We start from the raw sequence: 23,836 nt of genomic DNA, 5'->3' as shown, positions 1-23,836 counted from the left end.
TCATTCCACACCGCTACCACTCTCTGAGTAAAGAAGTTCCCCCTCATATTACCCCTAAACTTTTGTCCCTTCATTCTGAAGTCATGTCCTCTTGTTTGCACAGCCAAGATAGCACTATGTACTCTGGCTTGCACGATTATGGTCTTGTTTACCGAACATAACTGATCATTTACTTTATTTATTGTGCCGTTGCATTTAATGCAGCTGCAAAGCTGCAGCAAGTTAGAATTTCATTGCTCTGCACAAAATGCAATTACACATGCTTGACTCTCTTGCCTGTGAACTGTAAGTACAGATTAAGGCAATGCATAATGAGACCAAACGCAGGTGAGAGAGGAATAGAGAATCAGTCAGGATTAAAAGGACAGTGGTTTCCATCGATTGTATAATTGGCTGTAATTTGTGAATTAACAACACAACAAAAGAGTGATTTTCAAATTCAGTAAATCAATTTTAAAAATCAGTCAAAGCAAGCGATGTATCTACACAGAGTAGTATGGGGTACTGATTGTGGATGATCAGCCATGATCACAATGAATGGTGGTGCTGGCTCGAAGGGCCGAATGGCCTACTCCTGTACCTATTATCTATTGTCTATTGTCTACCTCAAAAGGGGAACCAAGACAGAACATGGTCACTGTCAAAACATCTAATTCTTTAAAGGGGGGTTGTTAAGAGATTTTCAGTTTTGTGTAGTTTAGTTTAGACGTACAGTGCAGAAACGGACCACCGAGTCCACGCCGGACAGTCATCACCCCATACACTAGCACTATCCTACACAAATTTACAATTGTTACCGTAGCCAATTAACCTCCAAACCCGCACGTATTCGGAGTGTGGGATGAATCCGGAGCAACCGGAGAAAACCCACGCAGGTCACGGGGAAAACGTGCAATCTCCATACAGACAGCACCCGTAGTCAGGATTGAACCCGGGTCTCTGGCGCTGTGAGGCAGCAACACCACTGCTGCGCCACTGTGCAGCGCCACCTTGCGATGTCAATGACGTGGCTTGCAAGACGTGTTATATGTGTTGCTATGCAAGGGGCAGAAAATATTATTTTACGAGAAAAGCATTTATTTTTTAAAAGGTTTTACTATGAGTTTTTGATGTGAGCTGGAATTCCCTTGTCAACCTACCCTCCACCCGGATCCACCCATCACATGCCAGGTCTTGTCTCACCCCTTCCCTTCATCTCTTTCTACTAGCTATCTTCCTGATACTCCATCAGTCTGACGAATGAATGGATGAATATTTTATTGTCCCATGACAAGTCACAGTGAAATTCTTTCCGTGCATATGCAAGGTATGTAAATAGCTGCCACATAAAGGGCACTGAAAAACTTACAAAGTACCTCACCCGCCGGGTCCCACTTTGTTCTCCCCCGTCCCTCCTCCCTCACGGTGGGTCTTCCATTGTTCTTCCCCACGGCAGCGGCGTCCTCACTCCCACGTGTTCCGTTGGCGTCCGTCGGTCGGTGCCATGAAAAGTCCCAACTAGAAGCATCGTCTGCTAATTCCTTCCACAGATGCTGCCTGACCTACTGAGTTCCTCCAGCAGAATAGGACGCAAAGTGCTGGAGTAATCCTCTCCCCCCCCCCCCCCCCCCTTACTGAAGACCCGCTGAATTACTTTAGTTTGGAGATACAGGAAAACGTGGGAGCAGGCCCTTCAGCCCTCCAAGTCCACGCCGTCCAACGATCACCCCTACACTTGGTTCATCCTACACACAAGCGACAATTTACATAAGCCAATTAACCTACAAACCTGCACTTCTATGGAATGTGGGAAGAAACCAGAGCACCCGGTAAAAACCCACGTGGTCACTGGGAGAACATACAAACTCCTTCTAGACAACACCCATAATCAGGATCGAACCTGGGTCTCTGGCGCAGTAAGGCAGCAAATTTACCGCTGCGCCACCCTGCCACTCTTCGCAGGCTGCGTCTCTGGGGAATGTGGATCAGTGACATTTTGACCTGACCCGAAAAATCACCCTAAAGGACAAAGGACAAAGGACATTTAGGACGAAGGACATTTATTGTCACTGGTGCAGTGAAATTTGAGTTACCATGCAGCACACAAATAAGATAAACACAACACTATAGAATTTAACATAAAACATAAAAACATAAAACATCCCCCACAGCGGAATCAACGTTTCCCACTGTGAGGGAAGGCACCAAAGTCCAGTCATCTTCCTCTCTCATCATCATCCATGTTCTCCAGAAATGCTGCCTCACCCGTTGAGTTATTTCAGCACTTTTCTGTACACCATTGGTCTACTGTTCCTTGTTTCTACATTTTGTTCCTCCAGCAGTCTGTTTTTTGTTCAACGTTGCAGCATCTGGAGTTTCTTATGTCACCGTCATTTATATACTCGGAGAAATAATTTTGGTCAGTATTTACTCTGTATTTAGCTGTTGAAAAATGCTCTGTTGATTTAGTCAATCATTGTTCACATCTGGTTCAACCCATCTATATTACTAAAACTCTGTTCTTGACCGCTTTTGGCGATCTGTGCTGCGATTTCCGAGAGAACGCCGCCACCTACGGCCGTCATTTTTGGCCACCTCGCTCACTGCCCCCCTCCGCCGCATGTGTGCCGAGGATTTCTCCCGTCGATTAAATATGACAGAGATATTAATGTTTTTACAAAATTCCCCATTCTCTCTGCTGCTCCTGCTGGTGGGCTGGGGGATGGACTATAAAACCAGGAAGTGGTGTGCCCCAATCAGTCTCTACAAGATGGAGGTCTGAGCTCTGAATGACTGAACAAATGTCTACACAGCTGTGAGTAAGTACCCTTAATTTGGTTTGAAAAATGAAAATATGGTTATGGTTAGTTTGAAGGAAAAAAGCACTGCCTGCAAATGGTTGTTTGGGGGGTTTGGGTTCTCTCTCTCTCCCCCCTCTCCTCTCTCCCCCCATCTCTCCACTCCCCCCCCTCCTCTTTCCCCCCTCTCCTCTCTCCCCCCCTCTCTTCCCCCCCTCTCTCCCCCCTCTCCCTCTCCCCTCTCCTCCTCTCCCCTCTCCTCTCTCCCCCTCTCCTCTCCCCCTCTCCTCTCCCCCCCCTCTCTTCACTCTTTTTCTCCCCCTCCCCCCCTCCATCCCCTCCCCCACCGTCCCTCCCCTAACCCCCCTCCCCTCCACACATCCCTACCCCCTTCCCTCCACCCTCCCTCCCCCTCCATGCTCCCCACCTCTCCCCCCCCATCTCCCCCCCCCCCTTCGCTCTCCCCCCTCCTCTCTCTCCCTCCCCCCCCCCCTCTCCTCCCCCTCCCCCTCCTCCCTCCCCCCTCCCCTCCTCCCCCCCTCCCCCTCCCTCCCCCCCCCCCCCCCCCCCTCCCCCCCTCTCTCTCCCTCTCCCCCCCCCTCTCTCCCCCCCCCCTCCCCCCCCCTCTCCTCCCCCCCTCCCCCCTCTCTCCCCCCCCCCCTCTCTCTCCCCCCCCTCTCCCCCCCTCTCCCCCCCTCTCTCCCCTCCTCCTCCTCCTTCCCCCTCTCCTCCTCCTCCTTCCCCCTCTCCCCCCTCCCCTTCCCCCCCCCCCCCCCCTCCCTCCCCCTCCTCCCCTCTCTCCCCTCTCTTCCCTCCCCCTCCCCCCTCCCTCCCCTCCCTGCTCCCCACCTCTCCCCCTCACCCCCCTCTCAGCACCCCCTCTCTCTCCCCCCTCACTCCCTCTCTCTCTCCTCCACTCTCTCTGTGTCTCTGCCCCTTCTCTCTCTGCCCTCACTCTCTACCCCCGCCCCCCACTCCTCTCTAGATGTGACTGCAAGTTGGGGGCTATGCGTCAGTAGATAGGATGGTTATGGGGTAAAAGGAGCAAATTAATAATATTAATATAATATCAAGGGAGGTAATTAGCGTGAGTGCAGGGGGGGGCGGGGATAGTTAGTGTGTGTGACGCTGCATGCCGCCTCCCCCCCCACAACCGCACGTTGGGGGAACAGACCCAACGGGTCTGCACTTGGTCTAGTATAGACTATAAACCCGTAGACTGAAGAAACGCCACCCATTCCCTCTCTCCATATGAAAGGTAGACAACTGCAAATTCGAGACTGCTTTTTTTGAAAAAAATGATTCGCTGGTTATTGTTTTTTTTTTGTTTAGTTCAGTTCAGTTTAGTTTTATTAGATTAGAGTAGATTCAGCACAGAAACAGGCCCTTCGGCCCACAGAGTCAGCGCTTACCAGCGATCACCCCGTACACGAGCACTATCCTACACACTACGGATGATTTACAATTCTTACCGAAGCCAAATTAATCTACAAGCCTGTACGTCTTTGGAGCGTGGGAGGAAACCGTAGCACTCGGAAAAAACCCACGCAGTCACAGGGAGAACGTACGAACTGCGTACTGGCAGCACCCATTGTCAGGATTGAACCTGGATTTCTGGCGCTGTAGGGCAGCAACTCTACTTCTGCACCACCGTGCCACCCTGTTAGTTAATGTTACCAGAAAAATGCACAAACAAGTGAGTGGGTTGAGTCCATTTGTCAGGTATGCATTATTGAGGCCTCTTTCTTTCTAAGAGTGTTAGGTTTAGGTTCAGTAATGTCACGTGTACTGAGGTAGAGGGAAAAGCTTTGTTTTGCATGCTATCCAACAGACCAGATATACCGTAAATACAATCATCATTGGCGGTTACTCGAAACGAGTATGACTGTCCTCTTACGGAGGACGCCTGTGCGTGACTTTGTTTAACGTGGGGAGACTGGTGCACAGACAGCCACCACACGGTCCTTGACAGATCTGGGTCAGGATCCAGTGGCATGGAGTCCAAGACGACCGGAGACCCTTTTCTGCTGCAGCCTTCATCAGCCTTCCCAGCCGTTGTGACGCTCCAATAAGGTCAGCCATCATCCTCCGCCTGTTCCACCGTTGAGGTCTTGGTTGGATTGCTCTTTGTCAGAGACCTCCCCCTCGACCTTACCGCCATGGGTGGCCCTACCAGGAGCATAGCTCCAGACCGCATCGCTCTCAGGATCTCAGGACCACACAAGCTTCTCCACCACGACAAGGTGACAACCCACGGAGAAACGTAAATAAATACAATCAAGGCAAACTCAAGACCAGAACGTGTAGAAAGCACTGTGTCTATCTTCAAACGCAACAATATGCAGAGCAAAGTGGAAGATACAGAGTGCAGAATATATTTCTCAGCCTCGTTGTGCAGCAGTTCCATAGTCAAAATCCAATGTCCTCAATGGGATTGAGGGGAAGAAGCTGTTCCCAAGTCTGGTGGTGCAATCCTTTAAGCTTCCCTATCTTCTGCCCGATGGAAGCAGGTAGCAGAAGGAATCACCAGGATGGGACAAAGTCTTTGATTCTGTTGGCTGCTTTTCGGAGGCAGCATGAGATGTAGATGGGGGTCAGTGGTAGGAAGTCTACACTGTGTGATGGGCTGGGCTACATCTACAACTCTCCACAATGTTTGGCGACCTTGGGCAGGGCAAATCTCGATAAGATAATTTTAGCAGATGGTTTCATGTGACATCCCTCCAGCCATTTCACTTAGCTGTTTTCCTGAGGCAGCGCCAATTGTAGCTGGAGTCGACAGAGTGGCTGTGGATGGGGCATGGTGGGGTGTGATGTTTTGCGTGATGGACTGGACTACTTCCACAAATATGCTTTTTTTTTCTGATCTTGGATAGAGCTGTTGCCAAACCAAGCTGTGATGAACCTCTTCCAGATGCTTTCTGTGAGGTATTTGTAGAAGTCGGCGGGACATGCCAAACTTCCTAAAGCTTTAGTTTCGCTTAGTTAAGAGATACTGTGAGGATACGGGCCCTTCGGCCTATTGCCTTCGCGCCGACCAGCGATCCCCGCACGCTAACACTTTCCTACACACACTAGGGACAATTTACAATTTGACCCAAAGCTAACTCTGAGAAAGCTTCTGAGAAAGTTAGTGTGCTTAGTTAGTCGTGGTTTCAATATGGCTAGTCCATGGTATACTACTGGTGGTACACAAAAATGCTGGAGAAACTCAGCGGGTGCAGCAGCATCTATGGAGCGAAGGAAATAGGCGACGTTTCGGGCCGAAACCCTTCTTCAGACTGATGGGGGGTGGGGGGGAGAAGGAAGGAAAAAGGGAGGAGGAGGAGCCCGAGGGCGGGGGGATGGGAGGAGACAGCTCGAGGGTTAAGGAAGGGGAGGAGACAGCAAGGGCTAGCAAAACTGGGAGAATTCAACGTTCATGCCATCCGGACGCAAGCAACCCAGGCGGAATATGAGGTGCTGTTCCTCCAATTTCCGGTGTTGCTCACTCTGGCAATGGAGGAGACCCAGGACAGAGAGGTCGGATTGGGAATGGGAGGGGGAGTTGAAGTGCTGAGCCACCGGGAGTTCAGGTAGGTTATTGCGGACTGAGCGGATTACTGGTGGTTTAGTTTAGTTTAGAGGTACAGTGTGGAAACAAGCCCTTCAGCCCACCGAGTCCACGCCAACCAATGATCGCCCATTCACACTAGTTCCATCCGAGACACGAGGGATAATCCACAGAAGTCAAATAACCTACAAACCTGCACGTCTTTGAAATTTGGGAGGAAACCAGAGCACCTGGAGAAAACCCATGCGGTCACAGGGAGAACATACAAACTCCAAACGGACAGCACCCGAAGTCAGAGCTGGGGGGTCTGGGCCTCCTCCACTGTCAGAGTGAAGCCCAAAGCAAATTGGTGGAACAGCACCTCATAATTTGCTTGTGCGGCTTATAACCCAGTGGTATTAATTTGATTTCTCTAATTTCAAGTAACCCTTGCTTTCCCTCTCCCTACGTACCTACCCCACCCTAGTTCTCCAACTAGTTTAACTGTCCATCTGATTCATTTACAGATTGTCTGCCTCCTTGTCACCTTCCCCATCAGCCAGCAATGAGCCGTTCTACAATTCCTTATCATCGTCTGCTCTGATCTGTCATATTCACACCTCACCCTTCCATGTCTCTCGACTCCCTCTCCCAATCACTCAGATTCAGTTGTAACTTTCAGAAAGAATTGGTTAAACGATTGAAGATAATTAATTTGTGAGACAGTAGACAATAGGTGCAGGAGTAGGCCGTTCGGCCCTTCAAGCCAGCACAGCCATTCAATGGGAACTTGGCTGATCAACCTCAAGCAGTACCCCCTTCTCCCCATATCCCCTGACTCCGCTATCTTCAAGAGCCCTATCTAGCTCTCTTTTGAAAGTATCCAGAGAACCGGCCTCCACCGCCCTCTTAGGCAGAGAATTCCACAGACTCACAATCCTCTGTGTGAAAAAGTGTTTCCTCATCTCCGTTCTAAATGGCTTACTCCTTAATCTTAAACTGTGGCCCCTGGTTCGGGACTCCCTGAACATCGGGAACGTTTCCTCTAGCGCGTCCAAACCTTTAATAATCTTTTATGTTTCAATAAGATTCCCTCTCATCCTTCTAAATTCCAGAGTATACAAGCCCAGCCGCTCCATTCTCTCAACATATGACAGTCCTGCCATCCCGGGAATTAACCTTGTAAACCTACGCTGCACTCCCTCAATAGCAAGAATGTCCTTCCTCAAATTAGGGGACCAAAACTGCATGCAATTCTCCAGGTGTGGAGACTATGGAGAAAAAGCTGGAAAAACAGTTTCACTGCCTACATCTACTCGTTATCACCTTTTCCACAGCCAACACTGGACCATTGTGGGCTCCACCTTTCCTTGATCATCATCGCTGGCTTTGATTTGTTCTTTTCATTAACTCTCATTCATTTGTTTGTTGTTCCTTTTCAAACCTCCAGTCTTCCAGTCGCCTGACTCCCAGTCTGAAGAAGGGTCTCGACCCGAATCGTCACCTATTCCTTTTCTCCGGACATGTTATCTAACATGGTGGCTGATTAGGAAAAGGGGAGATGCAACGAGACCTGGGTGTCATGGTACACCAGTCATTGAAAGTAGGCATGTGAAGAAAGCAAATGGTATGTTAGCATTCACTTTCTCTGGACAAAACTCTGATTATTAATAACCCATTTTCTGTTATTTGCACTTCATCAGTTTATTTATTCATGTGTGTATATATTTATATTATCGTATATGTACACATTTATCTGTTTTGTAGTAAATGCCTACTATGTTCTGTGTGCTGAAGCAAAGCAAGAATTTCATTGTCCTATACAGGGACACATGACAATAAATTCACAAACTTCATAGCAAAAGGATTTGAGTATAGGAGCAGGGAGGTTCTACTACAGTTGTACAGGGTCTTGGTGAGACCACACCTGGAGTATTGTGTACAGTTTTGGTCTCCTAATCTGAGGAAAGACATTCTTGCCATAGAGGGAGTACAGAGAAGGTTCACCATACTGATTCCTGGGATGGCAGGACATTCATATGAAGAAAGATAGGATAGACTCGGCTTGTACTCGCTAGAATTTAGAAGATTGAGGGGGGATCTTATAGAAACTTACAAAATTCTTAAGCGGATGGACAGGCTAGATGCAGGAAGATTATTCCCGATGTTGGGGAAGTCCAGAACAAGGGGTCACAGTTTAAGGATAAGGGGGAAGTCTTTTAGGACCGAGATGAGAAAATCATTTTTTACACAGAGAGTGGTGAATCTCTGGAACTCTCTGCCACAGAAGGTAGTTGAGGCCAGTTCATTGGCTATATTTAAGAGGGAGTTAGATGTGGCCCTTGTGGCTAAAGGGATCAGGGGGTATGGAGAGAAGGCAGGTCCAGGATACTGAGTTGCCATGATCATATTGAATGGCGCGGTGCAGGCTCGAAGGGCCGAATGGCCTACTCCTGCACCTATTTTCTATGTTTCTATGTTTCTATATTTCTAACCCACTGAGATGCTCCAGCTTTTAGTGTCCATCTACCCGTGGTCAGGAACGAGCCCGGGTCTCCCCGGCGCTGTAGGGCAGCAGCTCGACAGCTCCGCCATTGTGCCACACAACTTGGCCCTGTGAAGAAGATTTTTATTTCTCTCAGAGTAGGGCCACTTGCTATCTTCCAGCTTGCTTCAACTCACCCACCTTAGGTGCAGTTTGGGCATCGGTGTTTGGCTTGGACCCCGAGTTCAACTTTTTCTGTAGCAAATTATTTTCTGTCGTCTCTAGCGGTGCTTTAGTCTCTGGGGGAGCTATTACTGCTTTGGATCTTTTGATAGTGCAAAGTATTGGATACACAAAATATTACCTTCTCAGCGCCTCCATTACCAGGGAATTTACATATAGATGCACAGGCATCATTTGGACAAAGACCAATGATCTAAATATCTGCTCAAAGGCAATGGATGAGGCAGTAAATTAATGACAACGTGCAATCCCATTACAAAATAATGTAATATTTATCTTTTTTACTACAATGAATGGAATATTCTAGGGACATTAATGTACATTTCAAAATGCCTGAGTGTGTTTTTAAGGGCCTATAAAATACTCAACAAAAGGATTTAATTGAAAATAAGAATCGAAGGGATTCGCAATCTCTCGAGGTTCAGATCAAAGTAAATCAATTATATTAAGCAGATGGGAGATGACAATGTAAACATATGCAGTACATATTGAGTGAGTGTCTGCAATATTCTGCAATCCAGCACTCTAGTAAGTAACCTTTTGCCATGAACCCTTTCTTATCCAAACTCTTTGCGCGTAAAGCAGGAGTCGGCATCCTAGTTCTGCATCGGGGGCCAGGACCCATGTCTGTGAGCGGATGGTGGGCCTCATCTTCTGCCATAGTGTGACACTTCGCATTCGTTTTCAAGTGTTTTTCAATAGGTTTTCAGCAGTTCCCAGGTCCCTCGCATGCCCCAGGGCTGGTTGTAGTGGCCAGGACGCCTGTGTGCCCCGGGACTGGCTGTAGTGCCCAGGACGCCTGAGTGCCCCGGGACTGGCCGTAGTGCCCAGGTCACCTGTGTGCCCCGGGACTGGCTATAGTGCCCAGGACGCCTGTGTGCCCCGGGACTGGCTGTAGTGCCCAGGTCACCTGCGTGCCCCAGGACTGGCTGCAGTTCCCAGATCGGCTCACGTCCCAGTACTGGCTACCCAGGTCACGAAAACTAATTGAAAAGAAATACGCCCGCGGGCCGGATGATTTCGGGTTACGGGCCCCAGGTTGTTAATTGCTCTTCAATAAATTGCTCCTGGTGTGCAGGGAGTGGATACGGAAGTGAAATAAAATAGAACTAGTGTGAGCAGGTAGAGTCGATAGTCAGCGTGGGCTGGGTGGGCCGAAGGGCCATTTTCCGTGCTGTATCTCTAAACTAAACTAAATCACGAAATGAGATTGGAAACAGGGAACAGCTGCTGAAGTGGTGCTTGGCAGAGGGGCAGCACCTTTCACATTGCTCGCAAAGATAAACAATATGCACTTCTACGCTCGCCAGTTAATTAACTTGCTTGGCAATGGATAAGGGAAGGAGTGATGGCCAGGCCTGGTCTTTCTCTGGATGCAATGCTCTACAGCAGCATTTAGTTTAGTTTAGTGCAGAAACAGGCTCGAGTCATCACCAACCAGCGATCCCCGCATACTAATACTATCCTACACACACTAGGGACAATTTTACATTTCTACCAAGCCAATTAAAGTACAAACCTAGACTTCTTGGGAGGAAAGCAAAGATCTAGGAGAAAACCCATGCAGGTCATGGGGAGAATGTACAAACTCCGTACAGACAGCACCGACAGACAGTCTGGATCGAGCTTGGGTCTCTGGCGTTGTAAGGCAGCAACTCTGCTGCTGTGCCAACGTGCTGCCTTTGGCAATTTCATTCTAGGTAAAGCACTATGAGTTTGAGTTTAGAAGGATGAGAGGAACCCTCATTGAAACATATAAGATTCTTAAGGATTTGGACGCGCTAGAGGCAGGAAACATGTTCCCGATGTTGGGGGAGTCCAGACCCAGAGGCCACAGTTTAAGAATAAGGAGGAAGCCATTTAGAACGGAGACGAGGAAACACTTTTTCTCACAGAGAGTGGTGAGTCTGTGGAATTCTCTGCCTCAGAGGGCGGTGGAGGCCGGTTCTCTGGATGCTTTCAAGAGAGAGCTAGATAGGGCTCTTAAAAATAGCGGAGTCAGGGGATATGCAGAGAAGGCAGGAACGGGGTACTGATTGGGGATGATCAGCCATGATCACATTGAATGGCGGTGCTGGCTCGAAGGGCCGAATGGCCTACTCCTGCACCTATTGCCTATTGCCTATTGTCTATTGTGTCCCCTGAAAGAACAGCATGGCTTCTACGAAGTGTAAAGACAAGGAACTGCAGGTTCTGGTTTATAAGAAAAAAAGTGCTGGAGTAATTTCCAACTTTCTCCCATTCCTCCCTTGCCCTCCCACTCAATCAGTCTGAAGAAGGATCAACTTTCCAGTCCCTAACCAGGCTGAAGCAGGGTCTCAACCCGAAATGTCATCCATTCTTTCTCTCCTGATGCTGCCTGTCCCACTGAGTTACTCCAGCTTTTTGTGTCTATCTTCACCTATCCATGTTCTCCAGAGATGCTGCCTGACCTACTGAGTTACTCCATCACTTGGCGTCTTAGAGTCGTAGAGTCCTACAGCATGGAAACAGGCCCTTCGGCCCAACGTTCCCACACCGACCAACATGTCCCATCTACATTCGTCCCACCAGCCTGCGTTTGGCCCATATTCCTCTAAACCTGACCTATCCATGCACCTGTGTAAATGTTTCTTAAACATTGTGACAGTCCCAGCCTCAACTACCTCCTCTGGCCACCCGTTCCATACACCCACCACCCTTTATGAAAAAAGGCTACCCCTCAGATACCTACTATCATCAAAATTGCTTTTAAAATAAAATTGTAACATACTGTATAAGATTCTATGGGATCCGGAGAACCCAGTTCCTCTTGTGGGAGAATCTGGGGCTATTAATAATAGGAGGTCACTTAGTTAGGAAAATACATTTATTATTTATTCTTCTCCCAGATTGTCGTGAGACTTTGGAATATTATCCCTCTAAAGGTGGAGGAAGCAGGCTGTCTGGAACGTTTAATTTGAACGTTTAACGTTTAAGGCAAAGTACACTTGTGTATGAAGAGTGTTAAAGATTCCTGCTTAGGTGCTAATATGAGGTTGAAGTTTCACACTCCCATTTAATAATAAGAAGCTTTCACACTTATCCCCTTGGTTTAGTTTAGTTTAGTTTAGTTTAGAGATACAGCACGGAAACAGACCCTTCAGCCAACCGGGTCCGCGCCGACCAGCGATCCCCGCTCATTGACACTATCCTACACACACTAGGGGCAAATGTTACATTAACCAAGCCGATTTACCTATACACCTGTAGGTCTTTGGAGTGTGGGAGGAAACCGAAGATCTCGGAGAAAACCCACGTGGTCACGGGGAGAATGCACAAACTCCCTACAGACAAGCACCCTTAGTCGGGATCGAACCCGGACCTCCGGCGCTGCAAGCGGTGTAAGGCAGCAACTCTACCGCTGCGCCACCGTGACTGTGTTAATGTGCGGGGATCGCTGGTGGGCGAGGTCCCGGTGGGCCGAAGGGCCTGTTTCCGTGCTGTATCTCAAAACTAAACTAAACTAAACTACAATAGATGGAGCAAAGGGGAAGAAACAGGGTGCAGAATATTGTTCTCAGCATTGGAGTCTTTGTATTTAAATAATAAAGTGTATTTGTAATGAATTTTGTAAGCCTTGGGAGCTTTTACATGTAAGAAAACAACTGACTCTCTCCTGCCTTTCTCTCTGTCTCTTTCTCGTTCTCTGTCTCTCTGTCTCTCTGTCTCTCTGTCTCTCCAGGTTTGGAGGGATATGGACCAAATGCTGGCAGGAGGGACAAGTGTAGCTGCGACATTTTGGCCGGTATGGGCATGTTGGACCGAAGGGCCTGTTTCCATTTTGTTTCACTCTATGACTATGACCACGACTCTCTCTTTCTCTCTTCCTCTCTTCCTCTCTCTCTCTATCTCTCTATTCCTCCCTTTCTCACCCTCCATCTCTTTCTCTCATACTCTCTCTCTCCCTCTCTGTTTATTTCCCTTTCTTCCCCCAGTCTCCAGTAAATGGCCGGGAGATTTCCATGCTCAACGTTGCCTCCTACTGGGCAGCACAACCACAAGTCACAGAGCAAGAAGTACACACAGAGAGTGTTGGCCTTTTGAGCAAACACCTAATTTTCTGCCCAGCCACCTGGGGCATGTAAGGGCAGCAGTCAGGGGACAAAGCCTTGAAATTATCCCCAAGAATGGGCAGACCGTGAAGTTTGGGATATATTCAGTTTGCCCTCCCTGCACACCAAAGGGATGCAACAAACTCTTGACTCCGTTTCTCCAGACCAACTTCGAAGAATGTAGCCAACACATCGCAGGAGAGCGAGACTGATGAGTTGGGAGGATGTGTTTGCATCCATATACACCCTTCGTTCTCACCCTTTCCACAGACAACAATGGACCATTGTGGGCTCCACCTTTCCTTGCTCAACGGCTCCGGCTCTAATTTGTTCTCAACCTTTTTAATATCTCTCGTTTCCCTTTCCCCAGACTCTCAGTACAAAGAAGGGTCTCATAGAAACATAGAAAATAGGTGCAGGAGTAGGCCATTCGGCCCTTCGAGCCTGCACCGCCATTCAATATGATCATGGCTGATCATCCAACTCAGTATCCTGTACCTGCCTTCTCTCCATACCCCCTGATCCCTTTAGCCACAAGGGCCACATCTAACTCCCTCTTAAATATAGCCAATGAACTGGCCTCAACTACCTTCTGTGGCAGCGAATTCCAGAGATTCACCACTCTCTGTGTGAAAAATGTTTTTCTCATCTCGGTCCTAAAAGATTTCCCCTTTATCCTTAAACTGTGACAAATGTTCTGAACTTCCCCAACATCGGGAACAATCTTCCTGCATCTAGCCTGTCCAACCCCTTAAGAACTTTGTAAGTTTCTATAAGATCACCCCTCAATCTTCTAAATTCTAGCGAGTACAAGCCGAGTCTATCCAGTCTTTCTTCATATGAAAGTCCTGACATCACAGGAATCAGTCTGGTGAACCTTCTCTGTACTCCCTCTATGTCTCGTCTTGACCCGAAACGTCACCTATTCCTTTCATCCAGAGATGCTGCCTGACCCGCTGAGTCACCACACTATTTTGCATCTATCTTGCTGAGACTGTGTTGAAGGATTGCCAGAAACCGGGAACAAAGAAAATCCATTCAAAGCTTTTAATGTATTTGAGTGAAGAGCATAAATACCTCTGCAGTTTTTGATGACAAGTCACCTCCATAGATGTGCCCAGAGAGACTAAATGCCTGAAAGCCGTTAAAAGCAAATTACCTTAAATCTTCACGTGGATTGTGTGGTAGTGTATGGAGAGATTTGTTGGTACACAGTAGTAGAGTAATCTGCTCATGGCGGAGATTGGGAGGTCAGTTCCGCTCACTGTAAATTCAGGATTATGCTTGTAGCTTGGGCTCGGAGGATCAGCCACAACACAAAAGCAACTGCGCCTCCCTTTCAAGTATAAAGGGAGCTGGAGGATTAAAGTCATTGAGTTGCAGCCTAAAGTCGGCAACTCTCTCAATCTCCCCTTTTGTCAGCGGGCGAAGAGCATAAACAAACACTTTAACTGTTTGGGCATCTCACTTGCACCAGCCATAAATATTCATCCCATACGACACAATACGATGTGATACCATACAATACATTGGTCTCCTAATCTGAGGAAAGACATTCTTGCCATAGAGGGAGTACAGAGAAGGTTCACCAGACTGATTCCTGGGATGGCAGGAGTTTCATATGAAGAAGGACTGGATAGACTCGGCTAGTACTCGCTAGAATTTAGAAGATTGAGGGGGGATCTTATAGAAACTTACAAAATTCTATAAGGGTTGGACAGACTAGATGCAGGAAGATTATTCCCGATGTTGGAGAAGTCCAGAACAAGGGGTCACAGTTTAAGGATAAGGGGGAAGTCTTTTAGGACCGAGATGAGAAAATCATTTTTTACACAGAGAGTGGTGAATCTGTGGAATTCTCTGCCACAGAAGGTAGTTGTGGCCAGTTCATTGGCTATATTTAGGAGGGAGTTAAATGTGGCCCTTGTGCCTAAGGGGATCAGGGGGTATGGAGAGAAGGCAGGTATGGGATACTGAGTTGGATGATCAGCCATGATCATATTGAATGGCGGTGCAGGCTTGAAGGGCCGAATGGCCTACTCCTGCACCTATTTTCTATGTTTCTATGTAATACGATACAATACGATATGATAGGATGAGATACGTTAGGATACAATACGATACAGTAAGATACAATATGATATGAGGCGATACAATGTGAAACAATAGACTATAGACAATAGACAATAGACAAACGGTGCAGGAGTAGGCCATTCGCCCCTTCGAGCCAGCACCACCATTCAATGTGATCATGGCTGATCATCCCCAATCAGTGCCCCGTTCCTGCCTTCTCCCCATATCCCCTGACTCCGCTATTTTTAAGAGCCCTATCTAGCTCTCTCTTGAAAGCATCCAGAGAACCTGCCTCCACCGCCCTCTGAGGGAGAGAATTCCACAGACTTACCACTCTCTGTGAGAAAAAGTGTTTCCTCGTCTCCGTTCTAAATGGCTTACTCCTTATTCTTAAACTGTGGCCCCTGGTTCTGGACTCCCCAAACATCGGGAACATGTTTCCTGCCTCTAGCATGTCCAAGCCTTATTTACAATCTTATATGTTTCAATGAGATACCCTCTCATCCTTCTAAACTCCAGAGTGTACAAGCCCGGCTGCTCCATTCTCTCAGCATATGACAGTCCCGCCATCCCGGGAATGAACCTTGTAAACCTACGCTGCACTCCCTCAATAGCAAGAATATCCTTCCTCAAATTAGGGGACCAAAACTGCACACAATACTCCAGGTGTGGTCTCACTACGGCTATGTACAACTGCTTTGCTCCCATATTCGATTCCTCTTGTTATAAAGGCCAACATGCCATTCGTTTTCTTCACTGTCTGCTGTACCAGCATGCTTACTTTCATAGACTGATGAACAAGGACCCCCAGATTCCGTTGTACTTCCCCTTTTACCAACTTGACGCCATTTAGATTGTAATCTGCCTTCCTGTTTTTGCTACCATAGTGGATAACCTCACATTTATCCGCATTAAACTTAATCTGCCATGCATCTGCCCACTCCCCCAACCTGTCCAAGTCACCCTGCATTCTCATAGCATCCTGCTCACAGTTCACACTGCCACCCAGCTTTGTGTCATCTTCAAATTTGCTAATGTTAATTTGAATCCCTTCATCCAAATCATTGATGTATGTGTGCGATGTAATACGACACGACACTCTGTGATACGACTACGATATGAGGCAATACAACGTGATACAATGTGATGGGATGAGATACGATGCGATGTAATACCATACGATACGATCTCATCTGCCGACAGTCACAGCACACAACAAGGTACTTGAAATTAAAATTAAATTAAAAGTAAAAATAAGAAAAGGACAAACTACTGTTGTCTGGGACCCCATTGTCTACCCCTCATGCCTGGAGCTGCCCCTTGCATTGCTGCTGACTGCCTCAGTCAATGCAAGTGATCCTGAGCCAGCAAGTCACCAAGCAGCCTGGGATGGGATGGGATGTATGTTTAACCTGGGGCACCGTGGGGATCTGGAGATGTGTCAAAACAACTGTTTGCTTTTCAGTCAGGAATATACATGAATAAAAATACGTGGTAGAGTTGCTGCCTCACAGCGTCAGAGACCCAGGTTCGATCCCGACCACCAGTGTTGTCCGTACAGTGTTTGTACCTTCTACCCGTGACCGTGTGGGTTTTCCCCAGGTGCACCAGTTTCCCCCCACACACCAAAGACATGGGGATTAGTCCGTTAATTAGCCTCGGTAAAAGATTGTAAATTGTCCCTAGTCTGTGGGATAGTGCAAGTGTGTGGGCGGCGAGGACTCGATGGGCCGAATAGCCTATTCCCGCGTCGTTACTCTAAACTAAACCAGTGGCGATGCAATGAAGATAAAGACGCAAAGGGCTGGAAACTTTTCAACAAGATATTTTGATTTGACCTTGTTAAATCCAAAGTGGATGACTTAATATTCCTTCATTTCCGACATAACCTATAATTTAAAATTGCACACACAAAGTGCTGGAGTAACTCAGCAGGTCAGGCACCATCTCTAGGGAAATGTTTACCCATTGTACTTGAGTTTGAACGGATTGTATTTGTCTATAGTTTATCTGATATCATTAGGTAGCATCCAAAACAAGAAGTAAGTAATCTCCTCCTAATTCCTCCGTCTACGCCGCATCTGCTCCCAGGATGAGACGTTCCACACCAGGGCAACTGAAATGTCCTCATTCTTCAGGGAATGGGGGTTCCCCTCCTCCACCATAGATGAGGCTCGCACCAGGGTCTCTTCCATACCCTGCAACACTGCTCTCTCTTCCCATCCCAACGTGACCCCACCACTCGCCACATCTTCCCATCTCCCCCCCATGTCTGCCTTCCGCAAAGACCGCTCCCGCCGTAACTCCCTTGTCAATTCTTCCCTTCCCTCCCGTACGACCCCCTCCCCGGGCACTTTCCATTGCAACCGCAAGAGATGCAACACTTGTCCCTTTACCTCCCCCCTCGACTCCATTCAAGGACCCAAGCAGTCGTTCCAGGTGCGACAGAGGTTCACCTGCATCTCCTCCAACCTCATCTATTGCATCCGCTGCTCTAGATGTCAGCTGATCTACATCGGTGAGACCAAGCGGAGGCTTGGCGATCGTTTCGCCGAACACCTCCGCTCGGTCCGCAAAAACCAACCTGACTTCCCGGTGGCTCAGCACTTCAACTCCCCCTCCCATTCCGTATCCGACCTCTCTGTCCTGGGTCTCCTCCATGGCCAGAGCGAGCAACACCAGAAATTGGAGGAACAGCACCTCATATTCCGCTTGGGGAGTCTGCATCCTGCGGGCATGAACATTGAATTCTCCCAATTTTGTTAGTCCTTGCTGTCTCCTCCCATCCCTCAGCCTTCGGGCTCCTCCTCCTCCTTTTTCCTTTCTTCTCCCCGCCCGCCCACCCCCCATCAGTCTGAAGAAGGGTTTCGGCCCGAAACGTCGCCTATTTCCTTCGCTCCATAGATGCTGCTGCACCCGCTGAGTTTCTCCAGCATTTTTGTGTACCTTCGATTTTCCAGCATCTGCAGTTCCTTCTTGAATACATAGAAACATAGACAATAGGTGCAGGAGTAGGCCATTCAGCTCTTTGAGCCAGCACCGCCATTCAACATGATCATGGCTGATCATCCAGAATCAGTACCCCATTCCTGCTTTCTCCTCATATCCCTTGATTCCGTTAGAACTATGAGCTACATCTAACTCTCTCTTGAATACATCAATACATTTTCACTGCAGCTTGGTACATGAGACACTAATAAACCCAAACCTATGTTAAATGGGTGGGGAGGGGGTTCTGAAGTGTGTTCAGAAGAGTTTTCTTGATCCATATATGTCCAAGCCATTGAGAACCATGGCACCATTGAACTATATCCTGGGAACGAATTGGGATAAAGGGACCAAGCCTCAGAGGGAAAACATCCAGGAAAAAGAAATCAGGATAGTAGAGTTGCGAAAGTGGATAAAGAACGCTCTTTTGAAGAGGAGCAAGATTTGATCAGATAATCACATCTACCTGAGGAAAAATGAATGAAAATGGACTTTACTGGACTTAATATTGCACTAAATGTTATTCACGTTATTCATGTTCATATGGTCGTAAGTGATATGAGCATAATTAGGTCATTCGGCCCATCAAGTCTACTCCGCCATTCAATCATGGCTGATCTATCTCTCCCTCCTAACAACATTCTCCTGCCTTATGCCCATAACCCCTGACACCGATACTAATCAAAAATCTACTTATCTCTAACTTTACAATATCCATTGACTTGGCCTCCACAGCCTTCTGTCCCTTTATCCTGTATCTGTACACTGTGCCTCAATTGCAATCATGTCTTGTCTTTCCCGCTGACTTGGTTAGCATGCAACAAAAGCTTTTCACTGTACCTCGGTACACTTGGCAATAAACTAAACTACACTAAACTTATGCAGGCGAAACTATAAGTGAGCAAAGAGGCACAACTGTTCATTGATGAACCAAATGTCCACCTTCCAATATGTAGACATCTTCTGTGATTCAATGCTTGGTGGTACATGCTTTCAAACTATAAGGTATTCTTGTGCTGATACCCATAATATTGAATTTGGTCTTTGCATTAAGTAGTTTAGTGTAATTTGGTTTAGAGATACAGCGCGGAAACAGGCCCTTTGGCCCATCGAGTCCACTACGACCAGCGATCCCCACACGCTAACACTATCGTACACATGCTAAGGACAAGTTACAATTTTAACAAGCCAATTATCCTACAGACCTGTACGTCTATGGAGTGTGGCAGGAAACTGGAGCCCCCAGAGAAAACCCACACAGGTCACGGGGAGAACGTACAAACTCCGTACAGACAAGCACCTGCAGTCAGGATCGAACCTGGGTCTCTGGTGCTGTAAGGCAGCAACTCTACTGCTGCGCCACTGTTCCGCCTGTAGTCAATGGTGAGGTGAGGAAATGATTCCAAAGAATCCAAAGATGAATGACTTTTCTTTTCTAAATTAAAACACAATTACTTGTGAACTATTACCTGTGGGAATAATGTTAATATACGTCAAATACGCGTCAAATTTCTGAGCTTTGAAGTGCCTTCTTCTCCCTGTATGAACAAGGTACAGTGAAAGCACAGGTTGCCGGAGATAATCAGCAAGAGAGGCTAAAAATACAACTTTATTAAGTGAGATTAGCTGAGCCATTTCACATTCTCCATTCCCATCAATGGCGATACTGCACATCAAATCAGAAGAATCAGAATCAGGTTTTATTCGACAAGTATGTTTTGCAACATACGAGGAATTTCACTGGCCAGGTCAGTCATACAATTGAAAGCAACAAATCACTCAAAACACATTTTAACATGAACATCCACCACAATGACTCCCACACATTCCTCACTCTGATGAAAGGTGAAATAAAGTTCAAGTCTTTTCCTTTAGTTCTTCCTCGGTCGGGCCCCTCGAGCCCTCCGTTGACAGGAAGGTTTTGACTCCCATACGCGGCGGCATTCGGGCTCTCCACGTTGAGGCGATCCGCTCCCGCATTGGGGGGATGCTAAGTAGTAAGCTACTTAGTGATCGAACCTCGCGTAGGGGCTGGACGAACCTTCTGCGGCGTTGGAGCTCCCGACTAGCCTCTCCCGAGACTGCGAGCCCTTGATGGTAAGTCCGCAGGCCGCAGTGGGAGCGATCCCAGGCAAGGGATCCGCTCCGATGTTAAGTCCACGCCCCACGGTGGGGCTCACGACAGTCCGAGGCGGCTCCCAGCTGCAGCGATGGTAAGCCGCAGAGCCTGGAGAATGTGATCCGAAAAATTGATTGCATCTCCGGGAAAGTAAGATCTTGAAAAAAAAGTTTCCCTCAATCTCCCCCCCCCCACCTCCCCAACATAAAACAAACCAAAGAACATTAAAACAAACTATTAACAGACGCTAAAAATAACAAAAAGATGAAAAAACGAACAGGTTGCCAACAGGGCTGGCCATCTCCCCGGCGCCCCTGGTGGTCTGATACTTTGACTATAAATACTCCTGCTGTAGTTAATTACACTGTGGTCGAATATATTTGCATCTAATCTCCATCAAAATTAAAGGACACAAGGAACTGCAGATGCAAAAATCAGAAAATGCTGGAGTAACTCAGCGAGTCAGGTGCTGACGACCCTTTGGAATAGAGATGAGGAGGATTTTCTCTAGTCAGTGGGTAGTGAATCTGTGGAAGTCATTGCCACAAATGACTGTGGAGGCCAAGTCAGTGGGTATGTTTAAAGCAGAGATTGATAGCTTCTTGATTAGTAAGGGTGTCAAAGGTTATGGGGAGAAGGCAGGAGAATGGGGTTAGGAGGGAAAAATAGAACAGACCTGATTGAATGGCGGAGCAGGCTCGATGGGCCGAATGGTCTAATTCTGCTCTTATGACTTATCTTATGGAGTCAGTTGGCATCTCTGGAGGACATGGAGAATCCTGTTTCTTAGATCATGGTACATTTCCTACTTTCCAGTCTTGCTAAAAGATTGTTTAGTTGTTAAGTGTTAAGTCTGCTTCCCTGTTCACTAGTTGACCTGTTGACCATTCATAAGATCTTGAATTGTTATTCCAGATTTCTAATGTCCACAGTACTTTACCTTGGCAAGTAGCTGATAATTGATAGGTACATTGCACCACAAATAATCTGCCAATAAACAGAGGTCGTGAAAGTACCAGACAGCATGTACCCAAAGGACCTTGAAATGAAATGAAGGCAAAATGAGACAACAGTTGCTACAGTTATTTTAGTTTAGAGATACAGTGCTGAAACAGGCCTTTTGGCCCACCGAGTCTGTGCCGACTGCGATCCCCGCACACTAACACTATCCTACACACACTAGGGACAATTTACAATTACACTAAGTCGATTAACCTACAAACCTACTTGTCTTTGGAGTGTGGGAGGAAACTGGAGCACTCAAGAAAACTCACGCAGGTCATGGGGAGAACGTACAAACTCCTTACAGACAGCACCCGTAGTCAGGATCGAACCAGGGTCTCTGGGGCTGTAAGGCATTCGTAATGCTGAAATAACTCAGCAAGTCAAACAGTATCTATATATACCTATCTCTATATCTATCTCAGTATCTATATATATACGTTATTATTTTAATATGCCTTTAACATATCCTATGCTCCCGATAAACTTAATGAGTTCACTGAAAAATGTATTTAAGCATTGCTTGGAATCTTTTAAAAAGTCAAATAAAAGTGTACTGAGTATTAACATGAATAATACTAACAATATTTCCTCTTCTCTCTGAAGCTTTATCAGCCTCTGATAAGGTGCCACATGGGAGGCTGATAAGGAAGATGAGAGCCCATGGTATCAAAGGGCAGATACTAGCATGGATAGCAAGTTGGCTGGATGGCAGAAGGCAAAGAGTGGCAATAGAGGAAGCTTTTTCTGGTTGGCTGCCTACGACTAGCGGAGTTCCGCAGGGGTCGGTGCTTAATCTACATGTTGTATATTAAAAATTTGGATGAGGCTAAATCTATTGTCAGTCAGCTACAATGAATAGGTCTTGTTGTACACCTGGGAACGCATCAATGTTAAAGCTGGTAATTAAAACCATTGAATCTGCAGTTAATTGTTTCTTTAAACCTTTGTGTCTAAAAGGTATAAGATCTCACTGTGCTGTTGAGAGGAGAAATAGAAGATAGACACAAAATGCTGGAGTAACTCAACGGGACAGGCCGCATCTCTGGAGAGAGGGAATGGGTGATGTATCAGGGTCGAGACCCTTCTTCAGACTGAGTCACGTCTGAGGAGTCACGTTTGGAGGACTTACACAGTTCCCGCTGCATCAAAAAATCCCAGAGTATTATAAAGGACATTTCCCACCCCGGACACTCCCTGTTTGAACTGTTACCGTCAGGCAGACGGTACAGATCTACAAGGACAAGGACAAACAGACTTAAAAACAGTTTTTACCCCACTGCTATAAAGGCACTAAATGTAGCCGCCAAGGAACGCAGGGGCGATACATACTAAGAGACTGTGAAATCGACAGAAGGATGTAGGGCTGGGTGTTTATGCGTGCTATTTTTATGATATTTATTTTAGTTGTTTATCTTTTTTAAATATTTTACCTTGTATGTATCGTTAGCTTTTAGAAATGTTTGAATGGTGCACTGACTGGCTGACATTTTACAATTTCGTTGTACATGGTTCATGTTACAATGACAATAAAGAAACTATTCTATTCTATTCTATTCTATTCTATCTGGACAAACGTCCCTGCCAGCCATCCAGCTTTCAAATGCCAAAGTCTGTCCCGACCCATCGACATTAGCCCTGCAATTTCCTTGCGAGATTGTTACATTAGTCGCAATGCAGAGGACAATTTTGCCTCACCAGTTTTCTTCATCACACTCATGTTCATTCGAACCTGGATTGAGAATGCTCCAGTTAATTTCTATTGAAATTGTAGATAGCTTTTTGCAGAAAAGAGACATTTATCTTATCTCTTGGGAATGATGAGGACTGGAGCCCACCTTGCTAAGATTAAAGGGCATGGTTCCAAGACGAACAGTCCCTGTTCTCAGCCCATTTTCTCGTGTAATTGTCTTCATTCGCTTCACCTCTGGCCCTTACAGCTCTTTCAGTTCTCGTTTCAGCTGCTATAATGAACTGGCCTAATTTTTTTTATCCTCAGCAACTGTGTCCCACTTATTAGTCTAGCGAGCAGAGAAGTTAGGTGAAAGTTACAAAGCTGCAAAGATCAACTTGCTGGAGAATTTTTTTTAAAAGAACTGAAATGTGAGGATGGACAAAAAAGGCTGGAGTAACTCAGCAGCTCGAGCAGCATCTCCGGAGAACAGAAATAGGTGACGTTTCGGGTAGAGACCCTTCTTCAGACCCAAAACGTCACCTATTCCTTTTCTCCAGACCCGCAGATACAACATTTTGTTTCTACCTTCGGTGTGTGAACCAGCATCTGGAGTTCCTTCCTACACATTGAAATGTCACACAAACTGACCACCTTTGTATGCAACAGTCTTCATGTAGTCATAGGCTCATAGTCAACTAGTACAGAAACAGGCCATCCGGCCCAACTTGTCCATGACGTCCAAGAAGCTGAAGTTAGATGGAACTTACCGAATAGTGAAAGGCCTGGATGTGGATGTGGAGAGGATATTTCCACTAGTGGGGGAGTCTACGACCAGAGGTCACAGCCTCAGAATTACAGGATGTTCCTTG

This window comes from Amblyraja radiata, chromosome 5, assembly GCF_010909765.2.
Source record: "Amblyraja radiata isolate CabotCenter1 chromosome 5, sAmbRad1.1.pri, whole genome shotgun sequence".
NCBI lineage: Eukaryota > Metazoa > Chordata > Chondrichthyes > Rajiformes > Rajidae > Amblyraja > Amblyraja radiata.
The sequence above is the reverse complement of the archived record's forward strand: the minus strand, read 5'-3'. Positions refer to the sequence as shown.